The sequence below is a fragment of the Lutra lutra genome, chromosome 10 (genome assembly GCF_902655055.1).
Source record: "Lutra lutra chromosome 10, mLutLut1.2, whole genome shotgun sequence".
Classification (NCBI taxonomy): domain Eukaryota; kingdom Metazoa; phylum Chordata; class Mammalia; order Carnivora; family Mustelidae; genus Lutra; species Lutra lutra.
The window spans coordinates 105,552,408-105,572,944 of record NC_062287.1 but is presented as its reverse complement, the minus strand read 5'-3'; the positions used below and the strand labels follow the sequence as shown (position 1 = coordinate 105,572,944).

At 49.9% G+C, this 20,537-nt stretch overlaps 2 long non-coding RNA genes across 2 annotated transcripts in view; one reads left to right on the top strand and one right to left on the bottom strand.

Moving 5' to 3' along the window:
- Positions 1-70: 70 nt before the first annotated feature.
- On the bottom strand, positions 71-10,883 carry LOC125078694 (uncharacterized). Its single transcript, XR_007120959.1, has 3 exons — positions 10,797-10,883; positions 9,742-10,391; positions 71-799 (listed from the first exon to the last, which is right to left on the bottom strand). It is a non-coding gene; the product is annotated as an uncharacterized LOC125078694 (long non-coding RNA).
- Positions 1,479-20,537, top strand: part of LOC125078695 (uncharacterized) — a 46,101-nt gene continuing 27,042 nt past the window's right edge. The window contains exons 1-2 of the long non-coding RNA XR_007120960.1: positions 1,479-1,584; positions 7,233-7,331. This is a non-coding gene — a long non-coding RNA (uncharacterized LOC125078695). The remainder of the gene's footprint in view (positions 1,585-7,232; positions 7,332-20,537) is intronic.

Here is a 20,537-nt window from a genome sequence, read left to right as displayed (position 1 = left end):
GGTCTGGGATTGTGACTTGATTTTTCTCTTCCCAATTGATTATTTGTGTTTGTATTAATTGAAAACGTGTGTCTTTCTGATGAGACATGGAGTGCTCTGACCAGGCTTTGTTTTATTAAGAGAGTCCTACGAAGAAAGCGCCTTCCTTTGTTCCCCTTCCTTCTTGTCCCTCCCTCCCTTCCTTCCTAGTGAAATTCTGGACCGGAAAGCCCAGCCAGGATGTGGAGAGTTGTGTTTTCCACCTGAAGCAAGGTGGGGCTGGCCGGCTCTTTGTGGCGGCAAGCTACCCCACCCCCACCAGGCTGTTCTCTTTGAGCGGGAGGAACACAGCGGTGGCCCCCATAGCCCCATGGCCAGTGCCGACCATTGCAGAATGAGACAAAGCCCCCGTGTACTTTGCTGGGAAGCACTTGGCTGTGACATACAGGCCCGTGAGCGCAGGAGAGCATCTGTGGGGTCCCAGCGCAAAGCACTCCCACGCACGCCTTTCACAGCGTTTCCAAGCCTCCTTCTAGGACAGCCAGGCTGGGGTGTGGTGAAGGTGTTTATCTTTCTCAGGTTTGGGCAAAGTCCTTCTAGAAAGCAGATTTTGAGGCGTTGAGATCAGAAATCACTCCTGGGGAAGTGGTGAGGAATTGTGTGTTTTAATCTGGGGCCAGTGTGTTCGAGCCATGTCCATTGGTCAAGAAAGAAATACCATTCTCAGCCCAGTGCAGACTTGGCCACAGGCGGCTGACCTGCTGTTTGTGCTGGTTCCTTATCCACAGACCGCAAGGTCCCGGAGGGAGGAAGGACTTCCCTGTTGAGGGAGAGACCATATGTAAATTGGTGGGTCAGGAATCCCCCAGTTGATTCTCTTAATTCAAAGTGGAAATGGAGTGGAGGTGGTTTTTTTTTTTTTTTTTTTTTAGTATTTTAGAATTTTAGAAAAGATTTTATTTATTTGAGAGAGGGAAAGCTTGCAGGAGCAGTGGGGGAAGGGCAAAGGGAGAGGGAGAAGCAGATTCCCTCCGGAGCAGGGAGCTGCACAGGGCTCGATCCCAAGACTCTGAGACCATGACCTGAGCCGAAGGCAGACGCTTAACCGCTTAACCGTCCAGGCACCCAGGTGCTTCGTGGGGGTGGTTCTTTAGCCTAATTTCTACTCTCCTGTACTGAGCAGTTTTAAAACCCACTTGGATTTTATAAATCATCAGAGCTATGCAAAGCTGCTCACCACGCCCTATGTCGGGCTTTATGAGGGACTGCACGTAGGTTTGGGAGGAACAGGTTGAAACCTGACTTTGATCTTAACAAAGCCAGTCTTCCCTAGCAAACACGAATCTCCCGGCCAATCAGATTACCTGAGCCTTCGGCACCGCGTGAACTGGCTTGACAGGGAAGCTGGCGGGAGTTGGGGAGGGGCCAGGGTTCAGGTGGGGCAGCCCGGTGCCTGTAAGGTGTGATTTGAAGGCCTCCGGAAAGACCCACCCTAGCCTGAAATCCCCCCTACCGGCTCATCAAGGATGTGGACAATTTCACTATTATGGAGTCATTCCTTTGTATTTACTGTGGGCTCCCTGCTGGCTGTCTCTCGAAATGCAGGTTGGTCTGGGGTAAGGAGGATTCCCTTAACCTTCTCACCTTGAATTCTACTGTTAATCTCTTTGCTATCCCACACACTCAGTTCCACTTTTTCTCTTTCTCGTTTTATTGAGAGAGACTTGACCTAGAACCTGGTGTTAGCTTTAGGGCCTCCCCATGATGATTTGATATTTGTGAATATTGCCTGGTGACCCCTGCAGTAGGTTGAGCTGCACTTTTAGATGGTGGGCCTCTCCCGAGTCACCTCCCCTCCGCAATTCCCTGTTCTGTGGGTGGGGAGTGGCCTTCCAGCTGACAAGAGACACCCCAACTTGTGCAGCTGGTTGGAGCAGACATAGACCATGTTCAGTGAGGGGCCAGCAGGTGCTCTGGGTCTTGCCTCTTCCTCTTTCCCTGGCCTAGAAGAGAGCCTATCTCTGCCTTGCCCCCCTACCCTGGGCACCTTGTATCAGCCCATGCTTCTCTCCCAGAAGCACCGCCCTCCCCTCAAAGCAGATACACCGCCGCTGTGAACTCTACTGGAATGTAAACTCCATGGAGGCAGGTCTTTTTTTTTTTTTTTAAAGATTTTATTTATTTATTTGACAGAGCGAGATCACAAGTAGGCAGAGAGGCAGGCAGAGAGAGAGAGGAGGAAGCAGGCTCCCTGCCAAACAGAGAGCCCGATGCGGGACTCAATCCCAGGACCCTGAGATCATGACCTGAGCCGAAGGCAGAGGCTTAACCCACTGAGCCACCCAGGTGCCCGAGGCAGGTCTTTTTAATACTTCCCCAGAGTTGCAAACAGTGCTTGGCCCACAGTAGGTGCTCAATAAATATTTGCTGAGCCGACTTCCTCTTGTGGACATAATCGCGCTGGTAAAATATTTTGCACCCCAATGCACACGCAGTTGGGCGTTTTTAGGACCAACGTTGGCAGAGATTTAATTTTTTTCTCTATTGTGCCCATCTCCCCCCTGCCCAGAATTTAATTTAAAAAAAAAAATTTATTTATTTGACAGAGAGAGATCACAAGTAGACAGAGAGGCAGGCAGAGAGAGAGGAGGGAAGCAGGCTACCCGCTGAGCAGAGAGCCCGATGCGGGGCTCGACCTGGGATCATGACCTGAGCCGAAGGCAGAGGGTTTAACCTGCTGAGCCACCCAGGTGCCCCAGAATTTAATTTCTAATTTCGCCACATAGCAATTCAGTTTTCGGAAACACTGAAACAATCCAAGAAGTCTTCCTCGTCCCCGAAACCCTGTTGCATGTTCCTCCTTAGCGTAACCCGCTGAAGTCCTCTAGGCGTGCGCCCAGCAGACTTTGCTCTGTGCACCTGTATGTTAAAGCAGGTGTCTGTAGTTTGGTGATTGAAAAGAAACCATAAATGGGGCCCCTGGCTGCCTCGTTCGGTAGAGCATTCAACTCTGCGACTCTTGATTTCTGGGTTCTAAGTTCGAGCCCCACGTTGGGTGTAGAGATTACTTGAAATTAACTCTTAAGCGGTGCCTGGGTGGCTCAGTGGGTTAAAGCCTCTGCCTTCGGCTCAGGTCATGATCCCAGGGTCCTGGGATCGAGCTCCTCATCAGGCTCTCTGCTCAGCAGGGAGCTTGCTTCCTCCTCTCTCTCTCTGCCTGCCTCTCTGCCTACTTGTGATCTCTGTCTGTTAAATAAATAAAATCTTTTTTTTTAAATAAATAAAATCTTTAAAAAAAATTAACTCTTAAAAAAGAAGGTTAAAAAAATAAAAGAAACCATAAATAAGATTGAGCCGTCTTGTTTTGCAATTTGCTTCCCCCATCCCCTTTAACAGTATGTAGGTCAATGTTCATTCTTTTTCACTCTTACAGACTATGGCATGGCATAGATGAAGAATTCTATGTTTAATGATTGTTCTAGATGGAACTTTAGGTTATTTCCAGTGTCTGCAAACATCCTTGCACACACCACTTGGAGCACACACTCAAATACTTCCCCTGAATTCTTAGAGACAGCATTGCCGGATGAAGGAGCATGGGCATTGAACATTTTAAAGCTACTCTAAATTGCACTCCCGAAAGGCTGTATTCACATACATTCCCACTTCTGGGTGTGAAAACCTCAGCTTTTCCCATACCTTTGTTGGCTCTTAGAGATCTCTTTTACTGTTGGCCAAAAACCATGATCTCATGGTTTGAATAATAGTGTTCAGCTCATTCTACTTGGCCAGGAACTTGTCAGTGATTCCCATTAGTGACACAGCCACACGGACAGTGATAATACCATTTAATGGCTATGTGTCCTGTACTTGGTAATTATTTTGCACAGAGTGAGTAATAATCAGGAATAGTCACAAATCTGTTTTCTCCACATATTTCACCATGACCTTTAGATGTGAAACACAGGACTGTGGGGTCTTGGAGTATGCGGAGGTGGGGGAGGATGACCTCCATGGCTGCAGCCTGTCCTTCCTTCACGTCCTTTCCTGTCCCATAGTGGCTGTGCCCTGGAATGACGATGCCAGGTTGTCCAGTCTTAAGCCAACAGTGTGTTCTCTGCCATCCAGCCCCTGGGGTTCTCCTTTGATCAGCTCAGAACATGTCAGCTGAAGTTGTGGGTTTGGTCCTTTGCTTGGCTTTGAGGTTATCATCAGGCCCACCTTGGAGCACAATAGAAGCTATGTCATGGGCTGGATCCTGCCTTAATCTTTTCCAAGCTCTCACGCCACCTAGGACAATGTTTTCCACACTGAGAAGTGCATTTTAAGAGGAAAAGCTTTAAGGACATTTAGGATTGTACACTGTTTAATTTCGTGGCTATTTTCCTCCCTATGCCATTCCTTCCTTCCTCTATGTTTCTCAACCTCGGTATTCAGGATAAAACCAAAATGGCTCTGGGAAAGAGTTCCACCCTGCCCCTCCCCCCCATTGCAAGCTTTCTCAGGGTCTGGTTCTTTGTCACTGACAGCATCTAGTTTAGGTTCCCCGGTCATGTAGGACTTAATGTTAATCTCTTGTGCCTCCAGTATGGCTGCATTGAACAGTGGGTTCCTCCTCCGGTTGAGGTAGGATTTTTAAGGCTTGTGACTTGTTTTGGTGGTTTCAGATGAATTTTGTATTTGGATCAGAAAGCCATTTGCTTGAAAGCATGATTGTTTCGTTTTCTAAAGTGAATTGAAACTGAATTCCCTTCCTACCCATTTGTCCAGTCCAGCTACTACGGAATGTTCGTTTTGCTAGTTTAGAAATACTACTCTGTTATTTCTCTCTCTGTCTCTCTCTCTTTTTAAAGATTTTATTTATTTGACAGACAGAGATTATAAATAGCCGGAGAGGCAGGCGGAGAGAGAGAGGAGGAAGCAAGCTCCCTGATGAGCAGAGAGCCTGACGCGGGACTCGATCCCAGGACCCTGGGATCATGACCTGAGCTGAAGGCAGGGGCTTTAACCCACTGAGCCACCCAGGTGCCCCCCTCTTTTAAAAAGGTTTTATTTGTTTATTTATTTGAGAAAGAGAGAGAGCATGGATTGGGGTGGGGGGACACAGGGAGAAGGAGAGAGAATCTCTCAAGCGTTCCAGCCTGGGGCTTGATCTCACTATCCTGAGATCATGAGCTGAGCAGAAACCAAGAGTTGACGCTTAACTGACTGAGCCGCCCAGGAGCTCCTACTTTGTTATTTTAAAGCCCTTAAGTTTTGGCCACAAGTTACTCCAAGAGGACACTGTGAGGAGATACACATGTAGCTAAGAGCCATACTTTCTTCGGGATGACTTCTTATTTGGGGCATTGTAGTAACTTTGGCTCAGACTTTTCTCATTTTCTAATATATGCTGCTGGACCTGAGTGGTTGGTTTAACGGTTTAGAGTGTGGGTTCATGAACCAGAGGGCTTGGTTTCAGATCCTAGCCCTGCCACGTCCTAGCTGTGTGATCTTGGGCAAGTTATTCAAACTCTCTGGGCCTCAGTTTTCTCTTGTGTAGAACAAAGTAAGTGTAGCTACTGTCTCTAGAGTTGCCATAAAGAGTTAACATACAAGATAAAATAGCTTTTGGCACATGGTAAGTGCTGATGTGTTTGCTATTATTATTCAGTTCTTTCTGAAAGAAAAAAAACATTCCTTTCTTCTGTGGTTATTTGAACTTCTTCTGAGTCTCATTTTTATAATTGAAAACTGAACAAAATGAAACAGAAGAGAGTTACTCAACCAAGCCCTTTCTGGAAAAGGCAAGATTGTTTCTCTAGAATGATTCACACTTGATTAATCTATTAGAATTTTAAAAATCTGTGGACTAAGAAGAATCAGCATCGATTAATGGGGTTAATGTATGTGCAGCTTTTAGGAGCCTTGGAAGTCTTCACGCCATTGGTTTTTATTTTTTTATTTTAATTTAATTTATTTATTTTTAAAAAAATATTTTATTTATTTATTCGACAGGCAGAGATCACAAATAGGCCAAGAGGCAGGCAGAGAGAGAGGAAAGGAAGCAGGCTCCCTGCTGGGCAGAGAGCCTGATGTGGGGCTCGATCCTAGGACCCTGGGATCATGACCTGAGCCAAAGGCAGAGGCTTTAACCCACTGAGCCACCCAGGTGCCCCAACGCCATTGGTTTTTAAAGAAACACAAGCATCATTCAGCTAAAAGAGTATTATTTCCCCCCTCCCTCCTTCCCTCCCTTCCTTCCTTTCTCTCTTCCTTCCTAGCCACAGACATTTCCAGAGTGCCTGGGATGCTCTGCTAGGCTCTATAAACAGGGACATAGAGACAAATGATCCATGGTTCCAGCCCTTAGGAAGGTCTAATAGGGGATTTTCTTACTTTTATGGTGGAGAAAAATTTAAGTGCCTCCAACATCCCTTTGAAAGCTTGGGGCAGGAGAGATCAGCCAACTGTGAGAAGGAAGCATGAATAAGAAAATTCAACAGTCTGAAGTTGAAGATCCAGGCTCATTCTACTCATTAAGTTCCAAGTTTCTTTCTCTTGGAGAAGAGTAATTTCTTGGGATGATGTTCAATGTGTGCAAACACATGAAAAGAACATCTCGCTGGAGCTGTTGGTCGCAATCATGTTCTCTACGACCTGGTTACTATGTTGTTGTCAGATGGAATCTTGGCCTTGACCAGGGAATCCCATGGCCAGGTGGGCTTTCCTTCCTGTTGGGAGCCCCCATCCAAGAGCCCCCACCCAAGATTGGAGAGCTCTCACATAAAGTTTCAGGAACTCCTCCCAGTGGACTTCAGACTCCATCCCATGGCATCCAACTCAGTGCTGGACAGAGAGGAGATGCTCAGTGGACAGTAACTCACAACCCTCCTTTCTACACATTCTTTGCTCGATGGCCCCTTGTTCACAGTGTTACACTGGACCTTATCTTTCTCCTTCCGCCATTGCAAAATCCTTGAGGACGGGAACAGGGCTTGCTGAATCTATGAACCCGAGATAGCATCGTTCCCCTTGTACAAGGTTCACTGGACTTTCGCCACAGGATGCCTTTCAGTTTTTGTCAACTCCCTTCTTAAGATTCCGTTCTTTCTCCTACAGGCAGAGCTTCCAAGTGAGGGTGGAGGGGGCTGGGCTGGATGGTGGGAGGGGGAAAGTTGGGGCCTCTGCGTTTTTTATATACCATCGAGAAATGTTAATCAATTGGACGACTTTAAAAGTGACCCTTTAATAATCCTTGTCCTTGTTGTTAGAACACATCACAACCATCAGCCCTGGAATGCAAAGACCAGAATAAACCTGAGGAAACCTCCAACCGAGCCGGGCAGTTTCAGTTTCCACCCCAAATGCAGGTGAGAGAAGGTGGTGGGACTAAAAAACGGTCTTGGGTCTTTAAGGACACATCCCATCTGGAGACCAGGGCAATGATAGCGTCCACATAGGACCTTGTCTTCCGGGCGCACTGAGGCCTTCCTGAGGGAGTCACCCACGTGAGGGGCGAGAGAGAGGAAGAAGTAACTGGAGAGTGAAGGTTCTGGATCAAAGGGTCACAGGGCACTAAGCGGGCAGCGGGGGTGGGGTGGGGTGGGGGGCTCTTGGCTCAGTCCAGGCCCTAGCCATGATTTGGGCCTGCATAAGACTTAAACTGGTTTTTTTTTTTTTAAGGTAGCTCGCCACATTTAAAAATCAAGAGAGGGGCGCCTGGGTGGCTCAGTGGGTTAAGCCGCTGCCTTCGGCTCAGGTCATGATCTCGGAGTCCTGGGATTGAGCCCCGCATCGGGCTCTCTGCTCTCTCGGGGAGCCTGCTTCCTCCTCTCTCTCTGCCTGCCTCTCTGCCTGCTTGTGATCTCTCTGTCAAATTAAAAAAAAAAAAAAATCTTTAAAAAAAAATTTTAAAAATCAAGAGATTTCACGGAAAATAGGGAATGTATGGCCTTTCTAGAAATGTGGAAAATTTTTGTGGAGCCTGTCAGCTGGAGCCTAGTGACAGCCTGTCCCTGGGGAGTCCAAGCTCATCAGCTCTCCCCTCACCACCCCCCTGGTCCGGGGAACCCTCCATCCCATCCCATCCCATCCCATCCCATCCCATCCCAGCACCATGTGGGATCCCACTAGGGGTTCTGTGCATTACCTTCACTCACCCCTTCTCTCGCCAGCACCCCACCTTTACCTTGGTATCTCCTTCCTACTAATACCTCTGTGCACCCCTTCTTCCCCTGTTTAAAGAACTCCTCCCTCAGCCCCTCCCCCTCTGGCTATCTATGGGGCTCTTCCTGTGGAGCCAAGATGCTAGAAAGGGCGCTCTTTCCTTGCCTCCCACCCACCCTAGTGCCCCCCCCCCCCATCGCCTCTGGGCTCCCCACTGCCCCCAAGTGCTGTTCTGGTTAATCCTTACCCCACCCAGGGCAGTCTCTAGGTGCTTGGTGCAGTGCGCCCTCCCTCCTGGAAGCTTCCCTGCCCTCTGCCAAGTGACATCTCTTGTCTCCTTGTCTGTGTGCTTAGGGCGGCTTCTCCCCTCCCTTCCCAGGCCATTTGTGGGTGCTTCTCTTCCCGAAAGCTCACAAATGGCAGCATTTCCCACGGATTTGTCCCGGGGTCTTTATTTTTCTGACACTAGACTCTCTCGGGGTCACCTCTGGGGGCCTGTGGATTCCAGCCTGCTTTTCCGAGCTCCACAGCTGCTGACTCTGATTTTCGTTTGTGACTGCAATCACCTCCTCACGGGTATGCCCCATGCAGATTTTTCCACCGCAGGTGGAGGGAGGGAGGTGGAGGGAGCTGTAAGTAGAGGCCCGTCTACAGTAAAAATCAGTTCACGTTACTCCCGCTTCACATTCTGCAGTGGCTCCTCCTGGCTCTCAGGGTGCGGTTCACACCTTTGGCTTAGCCCGGGGTGCTGCCCTGACCCGGCCGCCATTTCGGCCCCCCCAGCTTCCCGTGGGCACCTTTCCCTTCCAGCAGACATTTCCTTTCCCTTCCCTTCCCTGATGCTAGTCCCCCTGCTGTGAGGGGCTCTTCCCCTTGCCTTGGGCTCCCTGGTTTCCTTCCTTCCTTCCTTCCTCCCTCCCTCCCTCCCTCCTTCCTTCTTCTTTCTTTCTTTTAAAGATTTTATTTATTTATTTGAAGGGCGCCTGGGTGGCTCAACTGTTGGGTGGCTCAGCTCAGGTCACGATCCCAGAATCCTGGGATCGAGCCCCACATCAGGCTCCCTGCTTAGCAGAAGCCCACTTCTCCCTCTCCCACTCCCCCTGCTTGTGTTCCCTCTCTCACTGTCTCTCTCTCTGTTAAATAAATAGATAAAATCTTAAAAAAAAAACAACACAAAGATTTTTAAAATTTATTTGCGAGACAGAGAAAGCAAAACCAAAAGCGATGGCTGTGAGGGGCAGAAGGAGAGGGAAGCGGACTCCCCCCCCCCCCAGCAGGGAGCCTGTGTTTGCAGGACTCCATCCCACGACCCTGAAGTGACCTGAGCCAAAGGCAGACGCTTAACTGCTTAACCGGCTGAGCCACCCAGGCACCTCGCTCCCAGTTTTTCTGAGCATTTGAATCAGCAACCCCAGGTCCCCCCGAGCCTCTGAGTCTGGGTTCAGTGTCCCTTGCTGTCCTGGGGTGCCCGGGCCTCCCTGTGTCAGCTCCCTGGAGGCTGGGGTTCTACTAGGCTTCACGTCCAGTGGAGACTGGAGAGGTCACCGGGCACACTGTGGCAGGCACATAAAACAGATGATGGCAGGAGCTTCTGGCGGGCTTCCTAGTACTCACACATGGCTGGGCAGTCGTCTCTCGCCTTCTGGAAGCGGCTTCTAGCTTGTTGGAGTGTTTGCCTTCCCAGTGCGGCAGGTCTTACTCTGCAATATACTTTGTTGGCCTCTATTAAGTGTCTTGAGACTGAAAGGTGTTTGGGATTTGACCCCCTTCCTCAAAGGGCCTGGTATACTCTGAGATTACAGTATCGCTCTCCGTCAAGGAGCCTTTACCGAGAGCCAGCCCTGAAGGCAGAAGCAAAGCCGCCCAGAACAGGGATTCAGATAAAATCTGTGCGTCTGGGAGGGACTTGCTGTGGCTTCGTGGGTCTCGGTTCACACTAGAGGTGAGAGCACAGTTCTCCCTGGTGGAGACTCCTTGACCGACCGCGTCGTAGGCTCTCCCCGGACCCTGACGTCTCCTTGCAAACCCGCTTCCACGTCCCACACTTGCGTGGACTTTGAGGCTGCGTTTTGTGTCAACATGACCTCCCCGGGATGCCAGAAACGACCCTTTCCTGCCCCCGCCATGAGCCTCCAGCTATCTCTACATCAACTTCTCAGAAGGATTCTGCCATTTCCCTTGATTGTTAGAAACGCGTTTGAACGGCACACAACTTGCATTTGTCATGGCAACACGGCTGTCAGCTGTTGTCATAGAGAGTCATTCTGTAAATAAGCAGATCAGGAGGTTTGATCAGAAAGCCTTCGCTGCACTTTGAGGTAAGACTGTGAGGTTTGGACCAAGGGGCTCTCTCTTTTTTTTTTCCCCCAATCTTCTTCTTCTTTTTTTTTTTTAAGTATTTTATTTATTTTACTTGAGAGAGATTGAGATCGAGAGAGAGCGAGAGCACAGAGGGAGTGGGAGAAGCAGGCTTCCCACTGAGCAGGGAGCCCCATGTGGGGCTTGATCCCAGAACCCCAGGACCATGACCTGAGCCAAAGGCAGATGCTTTAAAGACTGGGGCCCCCAGGCGCCCCCCAGTGGGGGTCTTGAATCAAGACATCGACCCAGTCACACCGTGTCCTAAACGCTTGAGTGAGTTTGGAAGGGTAGAATCCAGGGAAGCTGACCTCGGGGCTGTGGGTCACGCTGCCCGCCATCAGGAGGTACGCAGATGAGAGGCTGAGAGCCCGGCTGCAGGGCTGCACTGAATCCTGTTTCTGCCGCTCTGACCTTGGGAGGTTTCCAGTGTCCTCCTCTGTGAACCGGGAATGACTGGGGGACTCCCCTTACAGGGTCGGTGGCTGCGTGAGACACTTAGTCCCTGTCCGCTGCTTAGACGCACAGTAAGTGCTCAGTCTGAGCTGCCGCCAGCATGGCCCTTCATCAGCTTCAAGTGGGACTTGACACCAAGGCTGTCGTCAGGTCTCCCTCGCTCCGTGCCACGTCGTGCCCGTTCCTGCTGTTTAGTCTTCTTTGCTCACTTTGCTTCTCTGAACGTCTTACTCCAGTCCTGTCCTCTTTCTTTCTTTTTCTTTTTCTTCTTTTTTAAAGATTTTATTTATTTATTTGAGAGAGAGAGAGAGAGAGAGAGAGAGAGTACGCAGAGAGCAGGGGAAAGGGCGGAAGGAGAGAGAGAGAGAATCCCAAGCAGGCTCTGTGCTTAGTGAGGAGCCCAACGCCGGGCTCGTATCTCATGATCCTAAGATCATGACCTGAGTTGAAATCAAAAGTTGGACACTTCACTGACTGAGCCACCCAGGCGCCCCAGTCCTGTCCTCTTTCCCACTGTCCTTTCTGCCTGGAACAGGCTCCCGTTTGGCCCCTTCCTCTCCTGCGAGGCTCTCCCTCCCCTTATTACGAAGCCACTTGGAGGAATGGATGCGGGTACTCCTGGCCCCACATCTCACCATGGGACAACTCTAGGATCATTTTTCATTTGCGTTTGTGTGTGCACACCTTCTAGAGCCCTTGTCAGTGGACTAAGCTGTGAGATCACCATCTACTTTTTAAAAAAAATCGTAAAGTATACATAACATAGAGCTTTCCATTTTAACCATTGGAGGTGTTCGGTTGGTGGCATCAAGGACACTCACACCGGTGTGTAGCTGTTGCTACCGTCTATCTCCAGAACATCTCCATCTTCCCCGACAGAAACTCGGGACCCATTGAACACTACTTTTCCCTTCCCTCCTCCCTCCAGTCCCTGGCAACCCCCGTTTCATTTTCTGCCTCTCTGAATTTAACCACTTTGGGTCCCTCAGTGGAATCCTACATTTGTCCTTTTGGATCTGGCTTGATTTCGCTGAGCGTGAGGTCTGCGAGGTTTGTGCACGCTATAGCAAGCTGAAGCATACTCCATTGGATACACACGCCCAGTTTTGTTTATCCATTTATCTGTTGATGGACGTTTGTGTGGCTTCCACATTTTGGCTGTTGTGAATGAGGCTTCTCAGAATGTGGACCGTGTACAACGCACCTGCACGAGGACCCACTTTTAGTTCTTGTGAGTATATACCTAGTAGGGGGACTACTGGATCATGTGGCCCATCTCCTGTGCAAGGCTGATTTTACCAATTAGAAACAGAGCTTGGAGGCGCCTGGGTGGCTCAGTGGGTTAAGCCCCTGCCTTCGGCTCAGGTCATGATCCCAGGGTCCTGGGATGGAGCCCCGAATTGGGCTCTCTGCTCAGCGGGTAGCCTGCTTCCCCCTCTCTCTCTGCCTGCTGCTCTGCCTACTTGTGATCTCTCTCTCTGTGTCAAATACATAAATAAAATCTTTAAAAAAAAAAAAAAAGAAACAGAGCTTAAACACCTGGTGGGAAAATTCTCTCTTCCCCTCCCTTCTCCCCACTACCACCGGGTACCTCCCACAGACCGTATTTCTCTCCATGAATGTCAGTGTTACCCCCAGGTGGGTCAGGCTGAAACTTTGACATCACCCTGGACTCCTCTAATTCTTCTTCTTCTTCTCCTCTAATTCTTCTTCTTCTTTTTTTCTAAAAGATTCCATTTATTTATTTGTCAGAGAGACAGAGAGAGAGAGAGAGCACAAGCAGGGAGAGCGGCAGGCAGAGGGAGAAGCAGGCTCCCTGTTGAGCAAGGAGCCCCATATGGGACTCAGGACTCTGGGATCATGACCTGAGCTGAAGGCAGATGCTTAACCGACTGAGCCACCCAGGTGTCCCGTGGACTTCCCTAATTCTTTTACAGCCTGTACATAGGTGATTACCAGTTTCCATCGGCTCCATCTTCCAGATCCGCAGTCTAGTCCCTTCTCCGCATCTCTGTCCTTACTGCCCTGATCATGGCCGCCTTGTCTCTCATCATCGGGAGGATGGCAACTGTTTCCAAACCGCTCTCCCTGTTTCTGCCCTGGGTACTCTCTGGTCCCTTAGCATGGCATCAGGCTCCGTTCCTTTAAAGCATTAGTCAGTTCTTGTCACGCCTCACTCACGACCTTCCCTTGCTCTCTGTCTCACTCGAGGGAGCTCTCAAGGGGTTGCAGAGGTCTGTTGGCCCTCCCTGCTCTTCTGACCCCAACTCTCCTCCGGAACAGAGCTCCGGCCACCAGGGTCTCCTTGCTCTTCCACCTCAGGGCTTCTGCATTTGCTGTGAACTATGCCTGGAATGTTCTTTCCTTGACGAACTCTTTGTCCCCCAGTGTTGCTTGACCAGAGAGATCTTCTCTGGGATCTCACCTGAAGTACCAAAGTTTTCTTCCCGCGACCTCAGGCACCGCCTGTGCCTCTTACCCATTTACTTATCGCTCTCCCACGCTTGTTAATTCCCCAATTCCTTCATTTCCTTCTTCCTCATTAGAAGTGCCGTGTTGTCAGGGGCCTTGGTGGTTCTTAGAAATGTCCCTGATGGGGGCAAGGAATTCTCTCCTAAGAGAAAACAGCCTTTTAAGAACGTCCCGGTGAGAGCACTGGGCTCTGCGGGCTCTTCTGAGGGGTTCAGGGATTCAGCACAATCCACAATTTTGTTTTCACATTTTGGTGACAATCTAAGGAGAACAAAAAAGAATGGAAACAGGTTTTTGGCTTTTTTGATGATGGTCTTACAGCCAAGGAGTGCTGTATACGTGGTTTGTGGGTGGTGTTTGCCTTTGCGTGTGATGGGATTCTTGGTACCCAGTGATCACTGGAAGCAATGGCCTCTCATTCTTGATTCTAATTGTTTAAAAAGATTTTATTTATTTATTTGACACACAGAGAGAGATCATAAGTAGGAAGAGCTGCAGGCAGAGAGAGAGAGATGGGGGAAGAAGGCTCCCCGATGAGCAGAGAGCCTGATGCGGGGCTTGATCCCAGGACCCTAAGATTATGACCTGAGCCGAAGGCAGAGGCTTAACCCACTGAGCCACTCAGGCGCCCCTCACTCTTAATTCTTGAAATGGGGGTCACTTGTTCATGGATGTCTTCTTGCAAATCTATGATAATTTTTTTTTTTTCCTGTCAGACGTGTCTGAATTAACTATGAACTAGAGCAAAGGCTTCCAGGCTCCAGGCAGCAGGTTTATATGGTCAGAGACAATGGACTACAAGAGAGGCAAGAACATTGGCCTTAGAGGCAGGATCAACCTCTGTCTCTGAACTGGGTGGCCCTGGGTTTGTCAACCCACCTTCCTGGGTCTCAGTCCTTCATCAACAAAGTGAAATAGAGAATCTCCAAGTTCTCTTCCAGCTAGGACGTTCGATTTTGGGGGGTATGGTTGAGCAGAAATGTCCATTTGAACACCAAGAGAAATACTCTGTTGGTATCACGCCCAGAGCACCGGCAATGAGGATTAAGGTGCCCCTTCCAGGTTGCTTTCTCCTAATGGAGAAATGGCCTTTTCTGAGGACTTTACCTAAAACCACAGCCCCCTTCCTGTCTCATTTGTCCTGCTTGATTTTTCTCCATATTCTTCTTCTGTGCTTTTGAGAAAATCTTATTTTATTTTGGTTATTTCTTCTTATCTGTCTTTTCCTCCCAAAGGCCAAGTCTGTGAGGTGGAGTCTTTTTTAAAGATTGTGCCCCAGTGCCTTGGAATAGTCTATCATTTTGTAGAAACCGGTCCACATTTGCTGAATAGCCCAATGATTTGAGCACCTCCTTTGGTTTGGGTTCTGTGCAAAGTGCTTTACACTTTAATCAATACGTGTGTAAAGTAAGCGTGGTTATTAGCCTTATGCAATGGCTGGGAAAGTGGAGGCTTGCCCATAAGTGTCAGAGCTGGGCCTTGAACTCAGGTAAGCCCTGTACCTTGCCATATCTGTCCTTGGCTTTGGCACCTTTCAGCCAGGAGAACTCAGGTACCAGATGCTTCAAGGCTAAGTTAAAGCTCTGTTTTTTTTTTTTTTTTTTTTCCTTTTTTTCCCCTCCCTTCTTTCTGATACTGCTCTGCTCATAGGGAAAGGGGAGATCAGACTCTCACCTATGGATGAGACTACACTTTCCCAGTTGTATATCCCTGGCTCCTTTGTTGTAAATTGTCCATAAGTGCATGGGTTTGTTTCTGGGCTCTCTGTTCTGTTCCCTTGATATGTGTGTCTGCTGTTAAGCCAATATCCTACTGTTCTGATGATTGTGGCATTGTAATGTAGCTTGAAATCAGGAAGTGAAATCAGCATGGTTCATCTTTCTCAAGATTGCTTTGGCTCTTTTGTGGCTCTTTACAATGTTAGGATTGTTGTTTCCGTTTCTCTGAAAAATGCCATTGGAATTTTGATAGGGATTGCACTGAATCTGTAGGTTGCCTGGGGCAAAAACTAAACCCTTAGAGCCCTCCTTGGCTGCCTTTGCCTACTCTGACTGTCCAGAAAGCACTGTGCTGGGGTGCCTGGGGGGCTCAGTTTGTTAAGCATCTGACTTTTGATTTTGGCTCAGGTCATGATCTCAGGGTTGTGGGAACCACCCTTCCAGCTGGGCTCTGCACTCAGCTTGGAGTCTGCTTGTCCCTCTCCCTCTGCTCCTCCTCCACACCCTCCCTCAAATAAATAAGTAAATACATAAATAAATATAATCTTTAAAAAAAAAAAAAGGAAAACACTGTGCAAAACTTCAGAACTGGGTGCTTCATTATCTCCCCTCTGGTTCCACTAATGCCCTCATTTTAAAGCTGAAGAAAGGGAGTCCTGAAAAAGTGGAGTGTTGCGTGACTTCCACATTATCTTGAACTAGGAACTGGCTAATTCATGAGCCTTTAGCAGTCTGGGCAGTAAACCAGAAGTCCCAGGGAGGGAGTGTGGAGAGTCTACACGGCACCAGGGACTGCCCCCCCCCCCCCACCTGATGCTGTCACCATCTAGTGGCCCCCTAGGATCTCCCCTAACTTGGGTGCAGTTCAATTTCAGGAGGAGCCGATGCAGGCTTGAGGTCCCCTCCTCTGATCAGACCACCCTCCAGGCAGTTCTTCTTCATGTGAAAACCATGTCTTAAAAAATGTCGCATTTTGGTGTTCAGATGCACCAGGAGGATGAGTTTCAGGACCGTTGTGGTGCCAGGGGACGGAGTGGGGGGTGGTGGGGTTGGGCAGGCATTCTCAGGTCTTTACGTTTCTGACGGTGGTTTTCATCTTTTTCCTCCTAGGCTTTTTAGGGGTTAAATGCTATCAGGAAGAAGCAGGGAACGTTCTCCTGCTTATTCTGCACATTAGGAATGAGGAATATTTTATGCTCATGCATAAGCTATTGCTTTTTGATGTTCCGATTACAGATAGACTGTTCTTGTTCCTCTGTGTTACACACGAAATTGCACCGAACGGTACAAGATCAACTATGAATAATGTGCTTGAGTGATGTGGTCTCTGCTATTACTAGGTGTAGAAACTCAGGGGTGAAGAGGGTTGGAGATGGGGAGAAGGGTCAGACAATAATGAAAATAAAAATAAAATAAGGACTAACCCTCATCAGGCACTTTCTAGATGTCAGGCATGATGGAAGGGCTTTATGTGACTTAACTCATGGATCCTCATGAAAACCCTGTGAGGCGGGTACCGTTATATGCCTGTTTTACAATGAAGGCATCTGAGGGGCAGAAAGATTGAGTGACGGAGGGCTCGTAAGGGCAAAGTCAGGGTTTGAATCCAGGCTGGCTAGCTCTAGAGTCCTTTCTCTAGAATGCTACCCCTCATGGCCTTGTTGAAGGAAGGTTTCGTGAAGGAGGCAAGATTTGAGCCTCGCACAATGAGAGGTCCTGCAACATGGAGACAACCTGAGGGGTGGCCCAGGGATGGAGAGACCTGGCAGGCCCCCAGCAGAGAAGGTGAGACTGACCTCAGTCTGTAGAGGGCTTGTATTGAAGAGCAGTGGGAAGGATGGCGGAGGGAATAGGGTGGGGACAGATTGTAAAAGGTCTAAACATCCAGGTAGAGGGTTTGGTCTTGGTCTTTCGCCTTTGAAGTGTGTTGCAGTATGGCCTTCTAGAAGCAGGGGCTTGGGACCAGCGGCAGGTAGTGGGTAGGAGGTGTGGAGGCAGGATGGAAGCCCTGAGGCTCTAGCCTAGATGATGCAAGAGGAATGGAAGTGAAGGAGAGCCGTGTGGGAGAATTCATGGCCGGGAACAGCAGCTGGGAAAAGAACAGGCTTTGGGATTCTGCGTCTGGTGAGAGGTCCAATGTTGACTCCATCAGGCTTACTCACCGAAACCGCTATCTCAGGGAATTAAACATACGGGACATCATCAGGTTATATGTCTTAAACGTGCACCTGTTCGGGTAGCCTGCTAAAACTGATTTTTTTCCCTGTTGATTATTGTATCAGTCAAGATTTGATGAGAGAAGTGGAACGTCCGTGAGCTATAGAGAGAAGAGGGGCTCTATCCCCGGGTCCGAGCGCCCGTGCTGGTGGGAAGTCAGTCTGCGGTCTGTGTAAGGTGCTGTCCTGTGTCTCATCTGGGCCGGATCAGGGAGGGACAGTGGGTAGACAGCCCGGAACCATGTCTGGCCCTCACTGCCTGCCTTCTCCACGATGACCTGGGGGGCGACCCGAGGGGCAAGCTGGGGCCCTCATCCCAGAGCCGCATTCACCTGGCCTGGGAGCTGGGTTTGCCGCCGGCCCAGCGGCCACCCCGCGCCAACAAGGTGAGCCGGCGGGACGGCGGCGGCACGGATGGGGCGTGTGGGCCCCGAGCCTCCTTCAGAGCGGAGCAAGATGGCAGTGCTTGTCCTGTGCCTTCCAAACTTCCGAATGCCACAGGTTCCTCTCGGGGCCCCGCGCTGACCCGGGACCCTAGAGGGACGGGAATCCTGGGAAATGTACCTACGTGGACCCAGCCCCCAGCCATCACGCCTGTTCACACTCACAGCAGGTTCACTTTCCTTTAGCTCTTCTGTTCTCTTCAGGGAGGTGGCAGGAGGCTGTCGGCAGCTCCGCCTTGGGCCTTCACCTGCGAGGGCCGTCGCAGCAGGGCGCCGCAGACCAGGTGGCTGAAACAACAAATCTTATTTTCTCACAGTTCTGGAGGCCAGAAGCCCAAGGTCAAGGCCTCTCTCCTCGGCTTCTGGATAATGTCTCCTGTTGGGTCCCCCCAAAACTGGGTACCCCGATAACGGGTCCGTGATTAAAGGAGCGAGACTGATATAAAGCGAAGGTCAAGCAAAGCTTTATTTCGCGCCAAGCATCAGGCATCATCAGACCGACCGTCAAACAGACCAGTCGGGGCCGCCCCTCCAGAGAGGACGACCCCTCCGGGCTTTCCAGACCAACTTTTTTTTTTTTTTTTTTAAATAAAGATTTTATTTATTTATTTGACAGACAGAGATCACAGTAGGCAGAGAGGCAGGTAGAGAGAGAGAGAGAGAGAGAGGAGGAAGCAGGCTCCCTGCTGAGCAGAGAGCCCGATGCGGGACTCCATCCCAGGACCCTGAGACCATGACCTGAGCCGAAGGCAGAGGCTTAACCCACTGAGCCACCCAGGCGCCCTCCAGACTAACTTTTATAGAGCAAAGGCCATGTGGTTGGGCCTGGCCACACACAGGCGGCCAATGAGATTGTAACACACACACAGGAAACTCCACAGGGATGCCAGGCGACCAATTGAATTACAATTTACCCTAGTAGACATTTGAACCAGCCTATCACCTAGTTCAGAATTGGCGCCCAAAATGTGCCCCAAAGGGCTGGGCCCATACTCCTTGGTAGCTAGGAGACCCTAGGTGCCCCCACTGATTGAATACCTCCACCTGGCCTGACCCACCCTTGTATTTGGATTTTGTTACCTGGGACTGGTTTCCCGAACTTGCTTTTTTATTTTTATTTTATTTTTTTATTTTATTTACTTGACAGAGAGACAGATCACAAGTAGGCAGAGAGGCAGGCAGAGAGAGAGAGGGGAAAGCAGGCTCCCTGCTGAGCAGAGAGCCCGATGCGGGGCTCGATCTCAGGACCCTGAGATCATGACCTGAGCTGAAGGCAGAGGCTTAACCCACTGAGCCACCCAGGCTCCCCCCGAACTTGCTTTTAAATAAGTTCCCCGGTTGGGGGCAAGGTCAATTTAAGCTTTACAGCAAAATAGCGGTTCAACCGGGGTGGGGCTGCTCTGGCTGAATAGGCCCTTACACTCCTCAGCATCTTCCTTCTCTGCCTGTGTCCTTACGGCCTCTTGTGGGTAGGACACCAGTCCTACTGACTCGGCCCCCTCTGATGACCTTCCTTTACCTCAGCCACTTCTTGAAGGACCTGTCTTCAGACACAGTCCCATTCTGAGGTGCTGGAGGTTAGGATTTCTCCGTATGAATTCTTCGAGGACAGGGTTCAGCCTTTAACTCTTTCTCATCCTAGATACCTCGTGGTGAAGGATCAGGCCCGCACCTCTCCCAGCTGCTCAGCTCTTCCGTCTGGCTGCTCGTGGAAGGCAGCTGCTGGGCTTTTTTGGGAAGGTCGAGGACGTTATTTTCTGAGATCTGCTTTCCTGCCCGTGGCTGACCTTGCCCAGGCAACGAGCATTCCTCCGCGACACACATTCCGACTTGGTCAGATCCGAAAGCAGCAAATCCAGGGGGGATTTTTTTTTTTTTTAAATTTTTATTGCATGCAGAATTCCTCGCATAGCGGAGAGCTCGGGAAGGAAGGCCCTGTTCGGGGACAGAGGTCAGGCCTTCAGAGTTCAGGGCCTTCCAGAAAGGGTCAGGCTCTCCTCTGCTGATCCCAAGTTTGCTTGATTAGCCTCTGAATTGATGTACCTAGAATGAACTGGAACACAAGCCCCGAACGCAATTTAACCCTTGCGCTTTGTTTTCTCCCATCCCTAAACTATCAGCTGCTGGGAGGACGTGTATGTAGGAAGGGGCAGAGGCTAGCATAGCAAGGATGAGGGTTCTGTGGCTCTCACTGTCCAGGACAGCAGTCCACTGGGTCCTGCCTGCCCCCCCATCCCCTCTCCCGCGGTCACGGGCAGTGAGCTAAGGGCTGCCCTGCCTGGCAGGAAGCAGGGTCTGTGTGCTCGAGGCTTCCCTGAGTCCTGTCTCCTGCCCTCCCGCTAGAAATGGGGAGAGCAGGCTGTGAAACCCTTCTACAAATCTGGAGTTGAGTCAGAAGGGCACCTGGCATCTGACTGCGCTCTCCTCTGATTCCCAACTCCCCGGCCCTGGCCAAAGTTGCCATCACTTTTTATTGAAGTGAAAAATAGTTGAGATAGGACTATCCCCTAAAGCCACTTTGGAATATTTTCGAGAATAGTTTCACAGCGAAACAGGGAAAAGGACAAGATTGCACAGAGGGCTGGATCACCCACTTGGAGAGCCGGTTCTAGAAAGAGAACTTTGATTCCACGCACAAAGGAGAAAAGGAGTGGGAGACCTTGGGGTGGAGGGATGGAGGCCTGCTGCTTTTCCAGGATGTGTCCCCCCCACCACTGCTGCCCCGTGCATAGCGACAGGCTGTCAGA